This window comes from Oratosquilla oratoria, chromosome 25 (genome assembly GCF_046742065.1).
Source record: "Oratosquilla oratoria isolate Oo_2021 chromosome 25, ASM4674206v1, whole genome shotgun sequence".
Lineage (NCBI taxonomy): Eukaryota > Metazoa > Arthropoda > Malacostraca > Stomatopoda > Squillidae > Oratosquilla > Oratosquilla oratoria.
Window position 1 is genome coordinate 33,235,903 of NC_134801.1, and position 18,617 is coordinate 33,254,519.

Genomic DNA, 18,617 nt, shown 5'->3' on the forward strand with positions numbered 1-18,617 from the left:
AACTGTTCCTTGTGGAACGCCACTTATCACTTCATCCCAATTAGAGTGTTTGTCTCTTATCACCACTCTCATTTTTCTTTCATGCAAGAAGTTTTCCATCCACTTCAGCAGTTTGCCCTGTATTCCTCCTGCAGTTTCTAATTTCTTTAGCAACCTCTTATGTGGTACCTTATCAAAAGCTTTTTTCAGGTCTAGAAATACACAATCAGCCCATCCATCTCTTTCTTGTATTACATCTATTAGCCTTCAATAGAAACACATTAAGTTTGTGACGAATGATCGTCCTTGTCTAAATCCAAATTACCTTGGATTTAGTACGTTGTTTTTTTTGTTTGTTTTTGTTTTTCCAAATGCCTTACCCATCTACTTTTGATAATTCTTTCACAAATTCTAGCTACCGTACTTGTAAGAGAGACCGGTCTGTAGTTAGTAGGGTCTTCCTTGTTTCCCCCTTTATATATTGGTACTATATTTGCTCTTTTCCAATCTTCTGGAACTTTTCCTTCTTTCAATGAACTGTTTATTAGACTATGTACAGTATTTTGTCTGTTAGTTCGTTTCTGCATTCTCTCAAAATCCAGTTTGCTATTTCATCTGGTCCATGCGATTTTCTAATATCGAAATTACTCAAGTGATTCATTATTTCATTCCTTGATGCCTCTATCGCTTTCATAGGGGGGACTTTCTTTTCCCACTCAACATCTGTAGGTTGTATGTTCTCCCTCCTAAACGTCGAATTAAAATGCTTGTTCATTATTTCTGCCATTTCTATTTCCTCTGTGTATTCAACTCCTTGTCGTAGTTTCTCTAATTCTTGTTTGTTTTTTAGTTTATTGTTTACAAATCTGTAAAATAGTTTTGGTTGATGTTTACATTTTTCTATGACATCTTTTCCATATTTTCTCTTTTCTTCTCTGCACACTTGTACATATTCATTTCTATAACTAGTATATATTTTCCATTTTTCAGGTCTTGTCTTTTTTCCATTTTATCCAAGCCTTATCACTTTTGTCTTTTAACTCCCTACATCTTTTGTTGTACCAACACTTAATATATTTTCTTGTTTTTGTCTTGGAACATACTTTTCCACTCCTTTATAAATTTTTGTAAAAATATTCCATTTCTATTCTACGGTTGTTTCCTCCATGTGTATTCTTTCCCAGTCTACTTTTTGAAAGAATTATATTTTTGTAAAAAAAAAAAAAGAAAGAAAAAAAAAAAAATCTTGCATCAATCTTCCCTTTCTATATTGTTCGTTTTTTTTTAATGTATTTTTCCTAATTTAGTTCCAGTTCAACCAATATGTGGTCACTTTTACTTATTGGTTTCTTATATTCAATCTTGTTCACTATTTCTGGTTCTGATGTGATTATTAGGTCTAGTTTCGATGGTTCTTCCTCATTTCTATACCTATTATTCTCTTGTATCCATTGCGTCATTGTATGTTCTATAATCATATCAAGTAGTACATTTCCCCATAGGTCGTCTCCACCCTTCAATGTCTTCTCTTCCCAGCAGATTTCTTTACAATTAAAGTCACCCATTATAGCTATTCTTCCTCCATCTTCCATGATCTTATTTAGTGTTATCCTTGTTTCTTCTAGCATATTTTTGTGTTCTTTCTCTTTCCACGAAGCCATTTTAGGAGGCACATAATTTACTACAAACTTCCTACTCTTCCCATCCTTGTCCTCCACTTCCATCATTATCATCTCTATTCTTTCCATATGTGACATTCCTCACATTTATATCCTTAGTCAGGAACATAACTCCACCCTCTCTGTTATTAATCCAGTAATTATATGCACCATGTCCTACACTGTTGGGTGGTAGTGGACCTTTCAATTTTGTCTCCACAATTCCCATTATGTCTGGTTCTTTTTCCTTCAGGTAATCATTCAGTTCGTTCAAGCCTGTTATTAAGCAATCTATATTGGTGTAAGACACTTTTAATTTTCTGCTACTTCCATCGTGTTTTCTGTTTCCCTTCCGTTTTTCTCTGCTATGAACCATTTCCTCACTTGCACATTCACTACTCTCCAATAGAATTTCTCTTTTTCTGACTCCGTTCTTTTCTCGCTTTTTCCCTTAGCCTCTAGTCTTTTTGTTTTCTCCTCTCCTCTTTATTAATTTCTCTTTTTATCCATACCTGTTTATATTGATCACTGTCTGCAAGTTTACCTGTTTTTTGCTAAGATATTCTCTGCTGTCATTTGTGATCTGAATTTAACCTTAATTGGTCTGGTCTTATCTGCATTATATTTCCCTAGTCTATATATTTCTTCTATTTCTTTCCCTGTTTCTAGTTCATCTTGTATCTTATTTTTTCCTTTTCCTCCTTTATTCTTGTAGTCGTATTTGGATTATTACAAAGGATTACAAAGGCGGAGCATGCCGACAGGAGACTTTTGATCCATATCTAGTTCGGATGCGAAAAAAATCATAATAATTATAAATAAATAAATAAAAACTATAATAATGTAAATAACAAATAAAATACATAAATAAATGCATAGGTATTGTTAAATAATAAACAGGTAAATAGTAAATAATGATAAATTGACATATAACTAATAATAAATGAAAATCAAAACAGACAAATGATAACAAAACAAAAACAAATAATATAAAATGAATTATAATTATTACAGCATCTTGCTTAGGTGTTTATCTAAATGATTCTTAAAGCTTCGAACTGAACTACATTGCACTACCTGTGCAGGAAGTTTATTCCATTCATTAACTACACGGTTGGCGAAGTTGTTTCTACCCACTTCCAAATTGAATTTATTCCCGGACAGTTTGAGACCATTGTTTCTTGTCTGATTCTCATTCAATGTGAAGATTCACTTTTGATGTCAATTCCCTTTAGAATTTTAAAGACTTGTATCAAGTCACCTCTGAGTGTACGCTTTTTTAGGGAAAACAGATTCATATGTTTTAGTCGATTTTCGTATGATTTATTTTTGATATTTGGAATCAGTTTTGTGGCTCGCCGTTGTACTTTTTTCCAGTCTGTCAATGTCTTTAATGAGATTCGGTGACCATACGGAAACAGCATATTCCAAATGTGGACGATTTATATAGCTTGTTAATGAGTGATGGACTTTTGAAATCAAAAGATCGCGTAGTCAGTCCTAGAATCTTATTTGCTTTCTCAGAGGCTAAAATACACTGCTTGGATGATTTGAGATCGTTACTGATAATTACGCCAAGATCTTTTTCAATATCCACTTTTGTTAACGAATTTCCAAATAACTTAAAATCGTACTTACTGTTATTTTTACCTATGTGTATTACCTTGCATTTACTTGTGTTAAATTTCATTAGCCATATTTCAGACCATTGCTGTAATTTATCTAAATCTTCTTGAATATCTAATTGGTTTAAGTGATAATTTGCCATTCCGCACAGTTTTGTATCATCAGCAAATTTGGAAACAGTAGATTTTAGTCCATGGTCCATGTCATTCATATATACTATGAATAGAAGTGGCCCAAGAACGGAACCCTGAGGAACTCCACTTGTAACATTTTTCCATCTAGAATATTTTTCCATTTAAAACAACTCTGTTTTCGATCATTCAACCAATTACTAGTCCAACCTAATAGGCTACCACTTATTTCGTGCGAAGCTAATTTAGTAAGTAGTCTTTCGTGTGGGACGGTATCAAAAGCTTTTGCAAAGTCTAGATATATTAAATCTATATTGTTTCTTTTGTCACAATTCGAGATAACTGTGTAGAATTCGAGTTAGTCACGCAAGAACGTTTCCATCTGAAACCATGCTGGCTATCATCAAACGGTTACTTTCTAAATGATGTTCGATAGCATCTCTGATGACAGTTTCCGTTATTTTTTCCTACGGTTGAAGTCAAACTTATAGGCCCATAGTTATTTGGTTTATTTTTGTCACCTTTTTTGAATATGGGAGTAACGTTAGCTAGCTTCCATTCTCTTGGGACATCTCCGGATATGATGGATTTCTTGAAAATAATTTGTAATGGAACAACAATCTCATTTTTCATTTCCTTTAAGATTCTTGGATGCCAACCGTCAGGCCCTGGTGTTTGATTAACTTTGAGTTTATCTATACACCTTTTAATTTTTTCTTTTGTTATATTCACCGTAGTAAGTTTACCCTAGACTTTTCACAGGTTTCAGTCTGGAGTTCAATTTGAGGTGTTTCGTTTACGAATAGCGAGCTATTTTTTTTTTTTTTTTTAATATTACACATTATGCTTCTCTTCCATCCCTAATATAATTATACATGTCTTTTTATCCGCTAAGTCTCTTACTATATTCTTCTCCCTCATCTCTTTAATAACTGTGTCCTTAGTTTGTTCTTTCATCTGCTGTTCCACTATACCTCTAAATTCAATTTTATTGTTCTCTTGTACTTTTTCCAACCACTTACCTCTTTTGCTATGGACTCTTTATTCTCTTTATTATTCCTCTTTAATTCCACATTCTCATCCTTTACTTCACTTAACTGTCTTTTTAATTCTTCTATTTCTTTAGTTAGGTTTTGATTCTCCTTCTTTAGTTCTTCCAGTTGATCAACTCTTTGGGTAACAAGTATTAATTGGTTAAACCTAACCTCCCATGTTTCGTTCATTTCTTTTAGTTTCTCTAGATTTGTTAGTCAGGGAGGTTGTCATTTCCTCCCTCATTAAATCCATGGAAATAATTATCTTCACCTTCCATTGCGCTGCTCTTATCTATATTTCTAATTTTTACATTTTTACTAATCTCTTTGACTTCCCTGTCGTCGGGCCCCTCTCTTGTTAATTTGCCGTCTGACTTTCTGGGCCCATTCGTCCCCTTCCTCATTTCCTTTCATTTTCATCAGTAATCCCTCCCCTCCCTTTTTTCCCCCACCTCACTACACCACGAGCTTTCCCCTTCCCTATTAATACAACACAGGTACTCCCTTGTCGTTGAGATCCACGAAAATTGTAGATTTTTCCGGAGTCCAAACTTCGTTGTCACTTCGACCGACGTGTGTGTGTGTGTGTGTGTGTATACCAGACTCAGCCGTCTCCAGTGAAGAGGTGGATTATGCACTACCTAGGTCAGACTACCTGCTTTCATGGTATAATTTTTTTCTGAGCGAGGAAGAGAAGTCTACAGGAAAATGAAATGATAGTTATGCATATAAGGGAGCTATTGCCACTGAGTGCTTCTGTGGGGTATTCATTGAGACCTGGATTGCAGATCAGGAGGCATTTAGCAGAAGACTTGAATGTTGAGACTTGTATGTATATCAACCAGTGACACCTGAGAAAATGGTTGGAGCCATAGTTGTATTGAAAGGCTTTTTTTGTAGTGAGAGGTAAGCTGAAATAGGAGGAACATTATGAAAGAGAGAAATTAGATCAATTTAGCAGAAGAAAAAGTATGTGCATGTGTACAAGTGTTTGTATGTGCAAAGTTATAATGGATGGTGCGTACATGGGTTTATGTATTAGTTTTGCACTGGGAGAGGTCCTCCTTGTAACCGATATTCATATGTCCTTGGTGTTATAAGTCCAGGGTTGAAGGGTTGCTCTGTGTTGAGGTTGATTGGGAAGAGAGGGAACTTGTTTTTTCATTGATGATGGAGTCGATTGAGTGTTGTGGATAGTCGATGTTTACTAGTTGGAGGAAAGTGGCAAAGTGATAGAGTGAGTGGATGCTGTGTCCAGTCTGCCTTTGCCTTCCTTGCCAGAGAAAAAAGGAAAAGGACCTGGAGAGGAGCACATAGTCCTAAGTTTGAAGCCTCCTGTCTGCAAGTGGACATGATCCTATCTCCATATGGAGGTGTGGCCATGAGGGGCCGATACCTGGTCTCTGCACTGTGCCCAGAAACCTCCATTGATGCACAACGCAAATTGACCACCATGTTATACCAGCCCAAATGACAATACACTCCATCATACAGTGGAATTACCGAGGACTCGTCACACATGGGGAACAAAGAAGAGAAAGAGGGGACTTGCTAATGATCTGAAGAATCATGAAAGGTGTGGAAGTCCTTAATAGAAAAGACTTACTAAATTAGGATAAGAGAATTCCAAGGGGACATGAAAAGAAACTCAAAAAGGACAACTATAGAAGAGATAAAAAAAAAAAAAAAAAAAAAAAAAAAAAAAAGAAGAAGAATAAATCCACACAGAGTGATGGATGTCTGGAATAAACTGGACGAAACAATAGTGTGTGCAAAAAGTATACACGAATTTAAGAACAAACTATAGAAGCTGCGAGATACAAAGATGGAACACCACAAGCATAGCTCCCCTTCCTGTAAGATTCAACTAAGTAAATACGACTAGGTAAGATACAACATTCTTTATATTAAGCTTTTTTAAACAATATATAAACAGGCACCTTCCCAACTGGTTTGAGAGAAGACAACATCATCCCTTTCCTCAAATCAGGAAAACATAATACCTTTCCAACAACTACCACCTAATCACACAAACTACTCAAATAAAAAAGAAAATCATTCTGAATCTCATGGCAACTGGAACACCATTCAATTGTATCATCCTTTACACAAGAATTCAGAATGGGCAACAGCACTACAAATACTCAGTCCACACTGCATTTGCCAAAAAAAGTCTACTGCATTTTTTTTGATTAAAAACTACACACACACACACACACACACACACACACACACACACACACACACACACACACACACACACACACACACACACACACTTACACTTTCAACGAACGGACGGCTTGAAGAACGTTCTGAAGAAAAGTGCAGATTGTGGATCCCAACGCAAAGAGAAGTGCCTTTTTGTATTTGCAGGGTGGGGGGAAATTGCTCGTGGGGTAGTGGGAAAGTAAGGAAAGAGGAGAAGGGGAGGGATTGCTGGGGAAATGGAAGGTAATGAGGAAGTAGAGGACTTGGCCCTAACAGACCGCCGAAAAGTAAACAAGCGACCGCAAGACGAGCTGGAAGATGACATGTCTAATAAGAATGTAAAGATTAGAAGTATAGATAGGAGCAATACAGTAGAAAGTGATGAGAATATTTTCAAGGGATTTAAAGAGGGTGGGGGGGGACACAACCCCCCCCCCCCCCCCCCCCCCCCCCCGACTGACAAGACTAGAAGAGAAGGTCGATAAGATGATCGAGGACTTGGAGTGTAGGTTCGGTAATGTTGACAGTATGATACGAAGAATTGAAAAATTGGAAGAACTAGAGAGGGCGAACAAAAACTTAACTAAGGAAATTGAAGAATTAAAACAACAGTTAAAAGAAGTAAAAGATGAGAATAAAGTCTTAAAGGAGAATAATATGGAGAACAAGGAGGGTTGGAAAAAAATTCATGAAAATAGCAAGGTTGCATTCACTGACATAATCAGACAGCAAATGAATGAACAAACTGAAAACTCAGTTATTAAAGTGATGAGACAGAAGGAGAATATAGTAAGAGACTTAGCAGACAAGAAGAAATGTATAATTATATTAGGAATGGAAGAGAAACATAACCCAGATAGAACCACAAGAATCAAAGAGGAAAATGAAAAAGTAAGAAATTTACTAGAATTAGTTCAGGAAGATGAACCAGAAATAATGAAACAAATCGAAGAGAAATTCAGGCTAGGGAAATATAGTACAGACAAGACCAGACCAATCAAGATTAAATTCAGGTCACAAACTACGGCTGAGAATATCTTATCCAAAACAGGGAAACTAGCAACAAGTGAACAATATAAAAAGGTATGGATAAAAAGGGAAATGAATAAAGAGGAAAGAGAGGAAGAAAAACAGAAAAGACTTGAAGCAAAGGAAAAAAACGAGATAAGAACGGAGTCAGAAAAAGAGAGATTCTATTGGAGAGTAGTGAATATGAAACTGAAGAAAGTCGACATACAAGAGAAAAACAAAAGGGAAACAGAGAACACAATGGAAGTGGCAGAAAACTAAGAGTGTTTTACACAAATATAGATGGATTAATAACAGGATTGAATGAACTGAATGATTACTTGAAAGAAAAAGAACCAGACATAATGGGAATTGTAGAAACAAAATTAAAAGGTCCACTACCACCCAACAGTGTAGGACATGATGCATATAATTATTGGATTAGAAACAGAGTGAAAAAGGAAGGGGGTGGAGTTATGTTCCTAACTAAGAAGGATATAAACGTGAAGGGTGTCACATATGGAAAGAATACAGTAGAAATGATAATGATGGAAGTAGAAGACAGAGATAAGAAGAACAGAAAGTTTGTGATAAATTATGTGCCCCCAAAAACAGCCTCATGGGAAGAGAGTGAACATAAAAGTATGTTAGAGGACACAAAGATAACATTAAACAAGATAATGGAAGAGGGAGGAAAAATAGTTATGATGGGCGACTTTAATTGCAAAGAAATCTGCTGGGAAGAAATGACAGTAAAGGGTGGAGACGGCTCATGGGGTAACGCTCTACTCGAGATGGTTACTGACCATACAATGACACAATGGATACAGGAGAACACTAGGTATAGAAATGAAGAAGAGCCATCGAGACTAGACCTAGTAATTACATCCGAACCTAGAATAGTGGACAAAATTGAATATAAAACACCAATAAGTAAAAGTGACCATATACTGATTGAACTGGAACTTAATGAAGAAAAATATATGAAAAGAAATGAACAATACAGAAAAGGAAGAATGATGTATGAAAAAACAAACTTTGATAAAATAAGAGAATTCTTTCAAAAGGAAAACTGGGAAGAAATATACAAAGAAGAAACAACAGTGGAAGAGAAATGGAATATTTTGACAAAAATTTACAAAAAAGGAGTGGAAAAGTATGTCCCAAGACAAAAACAAGAAAAAGAATATGTAAAATGCTGGTACAACAAAAGCTGTAGGGAGTTAAAAGACAATAGAGACAAAGCCTGGACAAGATGGAAAAAAGACAGAAGACCTGAAAAATGGAAAATATATACCTGCTATAGAAATGAATATGTACAAATGTGCAGAGAAGAAAAGAGAAAATATGAAAAAGATATCATAGAAAAGTGTAAAGATCAACCGAAACTATTCTACAGATTTGTAAACAATAAACTGAAAAACAAACAAGACTTGGAGAAATTAAGACAGGAGGGAGTTGAATACACTGAGGAAATGGAAATGGCGGAAATTATGAACAAACATTTTAAATCGGTGTTTACAAGGGAGAACATACAACCTGAAGAGAAAGAATGGAAAGAGAAAGTCCCCCCTATGGATGAAATAGAAATAACAAAGAATGAAATATTAACACACTTGAGTAATCTTGATGTCAGAAAATCGCATGGACCAGATGAAATAGCAAACTGGATACTAAAAGAATGCAGGAATGAACTGGCAGACAAAATACATAGCATACTAAATAGTTCCTTGAAAGAGGGAAAAGTTCCAGAAGATTGGAAAAAAGCAAACATAGTACCTATATACAAAGGAGGAAATAAAGAAGACCCTACCAACTATAGACCAGTCTCTCTAACAAGTACAATAGCAAAAATTTGTGAAAGAATTATCAAAAGCAGATGGGTAAAATATTTAGAAAAAAACAAAGTGTTAAATCCAAGGCAATTTGGATTCAGACAAGGACGATCATGCGTCACCAATTTAATATGTTTCTATTCAAGACTAATAGATATAATACAGGAAAGAGATGGATGGGCGGACTGTGCATTTTTAGATCTAAAGAAAGCTTTTGACAAAGTACCACATAAGAAGTTGCTTAAGAAATTAGAAACTGAAGGAGGAATACAGGGCAAACTACTAAATTGGATGGAGGACTTTTTGCAAGAAAGAAAAATGAGAGTAGTGATAAGAAACCAGCACTCAAAATGGGATGAAGTAATAAGCGGTGTTCCGCAGGGAACAGTTCTGGCCCCAATAATGTTTGCTATATATATTAATGATATGGATGAAGGAATAGAAAGCTATATGAGCTTCTTTGCAGATGATGCAAAACTACTGAAAAGAGTGAAAACTGAAGAAGATTGTGAATCACTACAGAGAGATCTAAATAAAGTACAAGAATGGAGTAGGAAATGGGAGATGGAGTTCAATACAAAAAAGTGTAGTATAATGGAATTTGGAAAAAGCAAAAACAGAATAACAGGAGCATATAAATTGGGAGAAGAAGGAATAAAAAAAGTAGAAAACGAGAAGGACCTGGGAGTCATTGTTATGAATAATATGTCACCTGAGAAACATATAAATAAGATTTTTGGAGAGACTTATAATCTAATAAGAACAATCAAAGTTGCATTTACATACCTGGATGAAGAAATGGTGAAGAAAATCCTAATCACCCTGATAAGACCAAGATTGGAATATGCAGCAACGATATGGTCACCAAGTACAAAAAATGTATAAAAAAACTTGAAAGAATACAAAGAGCAATTACAAAACTGGCACCAACACTCTCAAAACTATCATATGAAGAGAGACTAGAAAAACTTGAACTACAGACACTAGAACAAAGAAGAGAGAGAGGAGATTTGATAGCTATTTACAGAATCATGAAAGGCATAGAAATTACTGACAGAGAGAATCTGATAAAATGGGATGACAGAAATACTAGAGGACACGGAAAGAAAATAAAAAAAGACAGCTATAGAAGAGATTTGAAAAAGAACAGCTTTCCTCACAGAGTAATAGACAGTTGGAACAAGTTAGATGAGAAAGTGGTGTGTGCAAAAACAATACATGAATTTAAAAATAGTTTAGATAAAATGAGATATGAAGACGGGACCCCACGAGCATAGCTCCCCTTCCCGTAAAATACAACTAGGTAAATACAACTAGGTAAATACACACACACACACACACACACACACACACACACACACACACACACACACACACACACACACACACACACACACACACACACATATATATATATATATATATATATATATATATATAGATATGTATATATATATATATATATATATATACGTACATACACACACGTCGGACTGACCAAGGTAAAACGAATACTACAAGGTACGTTAGCGGGGGGTGAGGAAGAGACAGAAAACCTCTCCACTGCGCAGGTAGATGATGACGTCAACGTAAATATCGAGACCAGGGTTCAGCGGGTCGAGAACTGTCAGTCACTCACACACCAGTGTGTGGAGCGAAGCTCCATCTTCTGATTAAAGGGGTAGCTAAGGCAGACAAATAACATAAAAATGCCAACAGTTTGTATAGTGCAGAAGTGCAATGCCGTTAGACTGAAAGGTGATGAGAATATGCATTTCTTTTCACTACCCAAAGATAAAAAACTTAGAAAGAAATGGATTGATTTATGTGGCACACACAATACTCGGTCATCTGGATACAGCCGTCATTTTGAAAGTAACTATTAGCAACATTTCCTGAAATTTTCATTCAATTGCAAATAAACAGACTAAAGAATCCGGTTAAAACATAACTGAGCTTGGTGGAGATATAGGTCTACATATAAAATCCACGCTTGACATGTCATCCCATCTAATAACTCGTCATATTAATGTAATCCACCTAATGTGAAAGCATCATGGGAAACATTTTTATAACTTTTCTGGCGGTCATATCTCAGATACTGATAATTTGAGGATAAGAAAGTGATACTGAGTAATTTCAGTATTGTGAACATCATAGTGTAATTTTAAAGTCTACCATACATACAGATGGTTTTCTTTAAAGTTTACATTTTCTTTCACCTCTCACTCTCCCCCTCTGCATTTCCTATGACGTCACGGTGGAGGTGCGAGAAGGGGGGGGGGTGCTCAACGTACCTTATAGTATTTGTTTTACCTTGGGACTGACGGCGAAGATTGGAACTCCGAAAAAAAAAAAAAAATCGTGGATTTCAGCGATGAGGGAGTACCTGTTTTGTATTAGTAGGGAAGGAGAAAACTCGTGGTGTAGTTGACAGGTGAAGTAAGAGAAGGGGAGGAATTATTGAGAAAAATGGAAGAAAATGAGGAAGGGCACGAACAGGCCCCGGAAATCAGAAAGGGAGTAAACAAAAGGTGCTTAGACGACACAGCTGAAGTCGAGCAAGTCAGCAAAGGGATCGGAAGTAGAAATATAAATAAGAACAACGCAATAGAAAGTGAATATAGTTATTTCTATGAATTTAATGAGGGAGGGGATGACAACCTCTGCCGATGAGCAAATCTAGAAGAAAAACTAACAAAAATGAACGAATCATGGGAGGTTAGGTTTAACCAACTCGCGCTAATTACACAAAGAGTTGATAAATTGGAAGAACTAAAGAAGGAAAACCAAAACCTAAATAAAGAAATAGAAGAATTAAAAAGACAGTTAAAAGATGCAAAGGATGGGAATGACGAATTAAAGAGGAATAACAAAGATAATAAAAAGTCCATAGCATAAGAGGTAAAAAAGTGGAAAAAAGTTCAGGATGATCAAATTGAATTTAGATATAGTGAAACAACAGATGAAGGAACACACTAAGGACACAGTTATTAAAGTGATGAGAGAGAAGGAGAATATAGTAAGAGACTTAACAGATAAAAAGAAATGTATAATTATATTAGGAATGAAAGAGAAACATAATCCAAATAGGACTACAAGAGTAAGAGAGGAGAAAGAAAAGGTAAACAAAGTATTAAAAAATAATTCAAGGTGAACAGGAAATGGGGAAAGAAATTGAAGAAATATATAGACTAGAGAAATACAGTATAGATAAGACCAGACCAATTAAGGTTAAATTTAGGTCACAAACGACAGCAGAGAATGTCTTATAAAAACAGGGAAACTAGCAGAAAGTGATCAGTACAAACAGGTATGGATAGAAAGGGAGATGAATAAAGAGGAAGAAAAAAGAATTGAAGTTAAAGAAGAAAACGAGAACAGAACAGAGTCAAAGAGAAATTCTATTGGAGAGTAGTGAGTATGAAAGTGAGGAAATGATTCATAGTAGAGAAGAAAAAAAAGAAAAAAGAAAAACAGAAGGAAAACAGAAAACAAGATGGAGGCAACAGAAAATTAAAAGTGTCCTTCACAAATATAGATGCATTAATAACAGGCTTGGATGAACTAAATGATTACCTGAAGGAAAAATAACCGGACGTAATGGGAATTGTAGAGACAAAACTGAAAGGTCCATTACCACCCAACAGTGTAAGACATGGTGCATATAATAATTGGATTAGAAACAGAGAGGTAAAACAAGGTGGAGTTATGTTCCTGACTAAGAAGGATATAAATGTAAGGAATGTTACATATGGAAAGAATAGAGTGGAAAATGATTATGATGGAAATAGAGGACAGGGACAAAAAGAGCAGGAAGTTTGTGGTAAATTGTGTACCTCCTAAATCGGCTTCGTGGGAAGAGAGAGAACATAAAAATATGTTAGAAGACACAAGGAAAACACTAAATAAGATAATGGAAGGTGGAGGAAGAATAGCTATAATGGGTGATTTTACTTGTAAAGAAATCTGCTGGGGAGAGATGACAGTGAAGGGTGGAGACGACCTATAGGGAAATGTACTACTTGATATGATTATAGAACATACAATGGCACAATGGATACAAGAGAATTCTAGGTATAGAACTGAGGAAGAGCCATCAAGACTAGACCCAATTATCACACCAGAACCTGAAATAGTGGACAAGATTGAATATGAGATATCATTAAGTAAAAATGACCACATATTAGTTGAACTGGAACTAAATGAAGAAAAATACACGGGGAAAACGAAAAATATAGAAAGGGAAGAATGATGTATGGAAAAACAAATTTTGATAAAATGAGAATTTTTTTTCAAAAAGCAGACTGGGAAAGGATATACAAAGAGGAAACAACAGTAGAAGAGAAATGGAAAATTTTGACAAAAATTTATAAGGAAGGAGTGGAAAAGTATGTTCCAAGACAAAAACAAGAAAAAGGATATGTAAAATGTTGGTACAACAAAAGATGTAGCGAGTTAAAAGATAAAAGGGATAAAGCTTGGATAAAATGGAGGAAAGAATATATATATATATATATATATATATATATATATATATATATATATATATATATATATATATATATGCTAGGTATAGAAATGAATATATACAAGTGCGCAGAGAAGAAAAGAGAAAATACGAAAAGGATGTCATAGAAAAATGTAAAGGTCAACCAAAACTATTTGATAGATTTGTAAACAACAACTAAAAAAACAAACAAGAATTAGAGAAACTACGACAAGGAGTTGAATACACAGATGAAATAGAAATGGCAGAAATTATGAACAAGCATTTTAAATCAGTGTTAACGAGAGAGAACATACAACCTAGAGATGTTGATTGGGAGGGGAAAGTCCCCCCTATGAAAGAGATAGAAGTAATAAAGAATGAAATAATGAATCACTTGAGCAATCTCGATATTAGAAAATCGCATGGTCCAGATGAAATGGCAAACTGAATTTTGAGAGAATGCAGGAATGAACTAACAGACAAAATACATAGTCTAATAAACAGTTCATTGAGGGAAGGAAGGAAGGAAAAGTTCCAGAAGATTGGAAAAGAGCAAATATAGTACCGATATATAAAGGGGGAAACAAAGAAGATCCTACAAACTATAGACTGGTCTCTCTTACAAGTACGATAGCTAAATTTTGTGAAAGAATGATCAAAACTAGATGGGTAAAGCATTTGAAAAAAAAAGTACTAAATCTGAGGTAGTTTGGATTTAGACAAAGAAGATCATGTGTCACAAACTTGATGTGTTTCTATTCAAGACTAATAGATATAATACAAAAAAGAGATGGATGGGCTGGTTCTGCCTTTCTAGACCTGAAAAAAGCTTTTGATAAGGTGCCACATAAGAAATTGCTAAAGGAATTAGAAACTACAGGAGGAATACAGGGCAAACTACTTAAGTGGATGGAAGACTTCATGCATGAAAGGAAAATGAGTGGTGATAAGAGACAAACATTCCAATTGTGATGAGGTGATTAGTGGAATTCCACAAGGAACAGTTTTGGCCCCAATAATGTTTGTTGTATATATTAATGATATGGATAAAGGAATTGAAAGTTATATGAGCTTCTTCGCAGACGATGCAAAAATGTTGAAAAAAAGGGAGCACCGAAGAAGATTGTGAGTCGCTGCAGAGTGATCTCGATAAAGTGTGGGAATGGAGTAGGAAGTGGGAGATGAAATTCAACATAAGAAGTGTAGTATACTGGAATTTGGAAGAAGCAAAAAAGAATAGTGGGATCATATACATTGGGAGAGGAAGAAAAAAAAAATAGAATAAAAAATGGAAAAAGAGAAGGACCTAGGAGTCATTATTATGAATAATGTGTCCACTGAGAAACATGTAAACAAAAATTTTGGAGAAACCTATAATTAAATAAGATCAATCAAAGTGGCATTTACATACCTAGACGAAGAAATGGTGAAGAAAATACTAGTCACTTTGATAAGACCAAGACTGGAGTATGCAGCGACGACGTGATCACCAAGTAAAAAAACAAAACAAAACAAAACTTGAAAGAATACAAAGAGCAATTACGAAATTGCCACCAACGTTCTCAGAACTATCATGAGGAGAGGCTGGCATAACTTGAACTACAGACATTGGAGCAAAGAAGAGAGAGAGGAGACTTGATAACTATTTATAGAATCATGAAAGGCATAGAAACTATTGATAGAGAGGATCTAATAAAATGGGATGATAGAAATACAAGAGGACACGGAAAGAAAATCAAGAAAGACAGTTATAGAAGAGACCTAAAAAAAGAACAGCTTTCCCCACAGAGTAATAGACATTTGGAACGAGTTAGATGAGAAAGTGGTGTGTGGAATAACAATACATGAATAAGTCTAGATAAAATGAGATATGAAGACGGGACACCACGAGCATAGCTCCCCTTCCCGTAAAAATACAACTAGGTAAATATAACTAAGTAAATACACACACACACACACACACACACACACACACACACACACACACACACACACACACACACACACACACACACACACACACACACACACACACACACACACACACACACACACACACATTCGTCGGATTGACGGCGAAGATTAGAACTCCGGAAAAAACGCAATTTTCGTGGATTTCAAAAACGAGGGAGTACCTTTTTGTATTTATAGGGAAGGGGAAATATCGTGGTGTAGTGGGAAGGTGATGAAAAAGGATAAGCGGAGGGATTACTGAGGGAAATGGAAGGAAATGAGGAAGGGGAGGACTTGGTCCAGGCAGGTAGACGCCATGTAAACAAACGCGGGCCGGATAAATTTAGTGACGAAGAAGGGATTAACAAAAATGTAAAGATTATAAATATAGATAAGAGCAGCACAATGGAAGGTGAAGATAACAATTTCCAAGGATTTAATGAGGGGGGGGGGGAGGCAACCCTCCCCGATTAGCAAGCCTAAAAGAAAAAAATTGAGAAAATTGTCAAACTCGGTGAACTCACGCAGATCACACAGAAAGTTGAAAAATTGGAAGAATTAGAGAAGGTAAACCAAAAACTAAAGAAAGAAATAGAAGTATTAAAAAGACAGTTAAAAGAAGTGAAAGAGGAGAATGAGGAATTAAAGAATAATAATAAAGAGAATAAAAAGTCCATAGCAAAAGAAGCACAGGGTTGGAAAAAAAAAAATCCAAGAGAACAACAAAATTGCATTTAATGATATAGTAAAACAGCAGATGAAAGAACAAACTGAAGACACAGTTATTAAAGTGATGAGACAAAAGGAGAATATAGTAAGAGACTTAGTAGATAAAAAGAAATGTATAATTATATTAGGAATGGAAGAGAAGTATAATCTAAATAGGACCACAAGAATCAAAGAGGAAAAAGAAAAAGTAAACAGTTTATTGGAATTAGTTCAAGAAGATGAACCTGAAATTAGGAAACACATTGAAGAAATGTATAGGGTCGGGAAATATAGTACAGATAAGACCAGACCAATTAAGGTTAAATTCAGGTCACAAACGACAGCAGAATATATCTTGGCAAAAACAGGGAAACTAGCAGACGTTTTCTTTCCAGTTCTTGCTTTTAGTGTAGTTTCTGGCATAATGGATAAGGATAATGAAGAAAGAACAAAGAACGAATCAACGAAGAGAGGACTAGACGTGAGTATAGTAGAAAGTCCAAGAGGTGTAATACCCAAGCGCCATTGTGTGGTTGATACCCCCAGAGGAAACCCAAGGTGGGAAAACAATGTCTTTTCAGGTTTTCAAAGGAACTCAAGCGAAATAGGAAAAAGCTTAGATATAGACAGAGAAATTAGGGATAGCAATGCACTAAGAAATCGCGAAATAAACGAATTAATGGAAGAAATTATAGACTATGAAACTCGATTACCGAGCTGTTCACAGGGAATTGATCACATTACGAAAGAACAATGAGCAAACAATCAAAGAGTTGAGTGACCTAAAAAGTGAATTAGAAAGTCTTAAGAGAGAAAACGAGAGAATGAAAAATGAGGATAAAAATAAAAACGACGAACTGAAAAAGGAGGTCAAAGAGCAGTTACAGGTGGTGACCGGTAAAGTAGCAGAACCAATCAAAGAAACAGACCTCATTGAGATAAAGAATCAATGGAAGCAAGAACAAGAGAATCAAGAAATATCATCCAGAAAAATATTAAAAGAGCAGATGGAAGAAAATACAAAAGACAGTTATAAAAGTTATCAAAGAAAAGGAAAATTTGGTGAGAGATACAGTTGACAAAGGTAAGTGTATTGTGGTCCATAGCATACAAGAAAAGCATGATATGTATAGATACCCAAAAGGAAAGGAGGAGAAGGAATTAGTCAAAGAAATTCTGAAAGAAATACAGGATGAAGATCAGAATCTCGTTAAAGAAATCGACGAAATACACAGGATAGGCAAATACTTAAAAGAAAAACATCATAGACCTCTAAAAATAAAACTAAGAACACAAATGATGGCTGAGGAATTATTATTAAAACCGGTCAAACTGGCCGATAGCGAGAAATAAAAAAAAAATAAGAATACACAAGGAAATGAGGGATGAGGAAAAAGAGAAGGACAAAGCGCTCAGAATTGAAGCAAATGATCGGAATGAAGAGAACAGAGACGGAAAAAAACGAGTTTATTTTAGAGTGCTGGACTTGAGACTGAAAAAATGGTAAAAAAAAAAAAAAAAAAAAAAAAAAAAATGGAAACCTAAACCAAAAAAGAAAAGAAAATATGAAAATAAAAGTGGCATACACAAATATCGATGGTATGATCTTTAGAATCAACGAACTAAATGAATCTAGAAATAGAAAAACCTGATATCATGGGCATAGTAGAGACAAAATTGAAAGGATCGCTATCAACAAGCATAGTGGGACATGGTCTATATAACCACTGGGCGAAAAATAGGACTGAAAAGCAAGGAGATGTCATGATATTGACAAAAAAGGTTTAAATGTGACAAAGATTAATTATTAAAGGTCAAGACAATGTAGAAGTAATTATGATTAAAATTGCCAACAAAAAGATGAAAAATATTGGTTCAACAAAAGATGTAGTGAGGTTAAAGCCTGGAGAGATAAAGCCTGGATAAAAAATGGAAAAAGGACAGAAAAACATCTAAATGGTAAACATATAAAAAACTTAGAA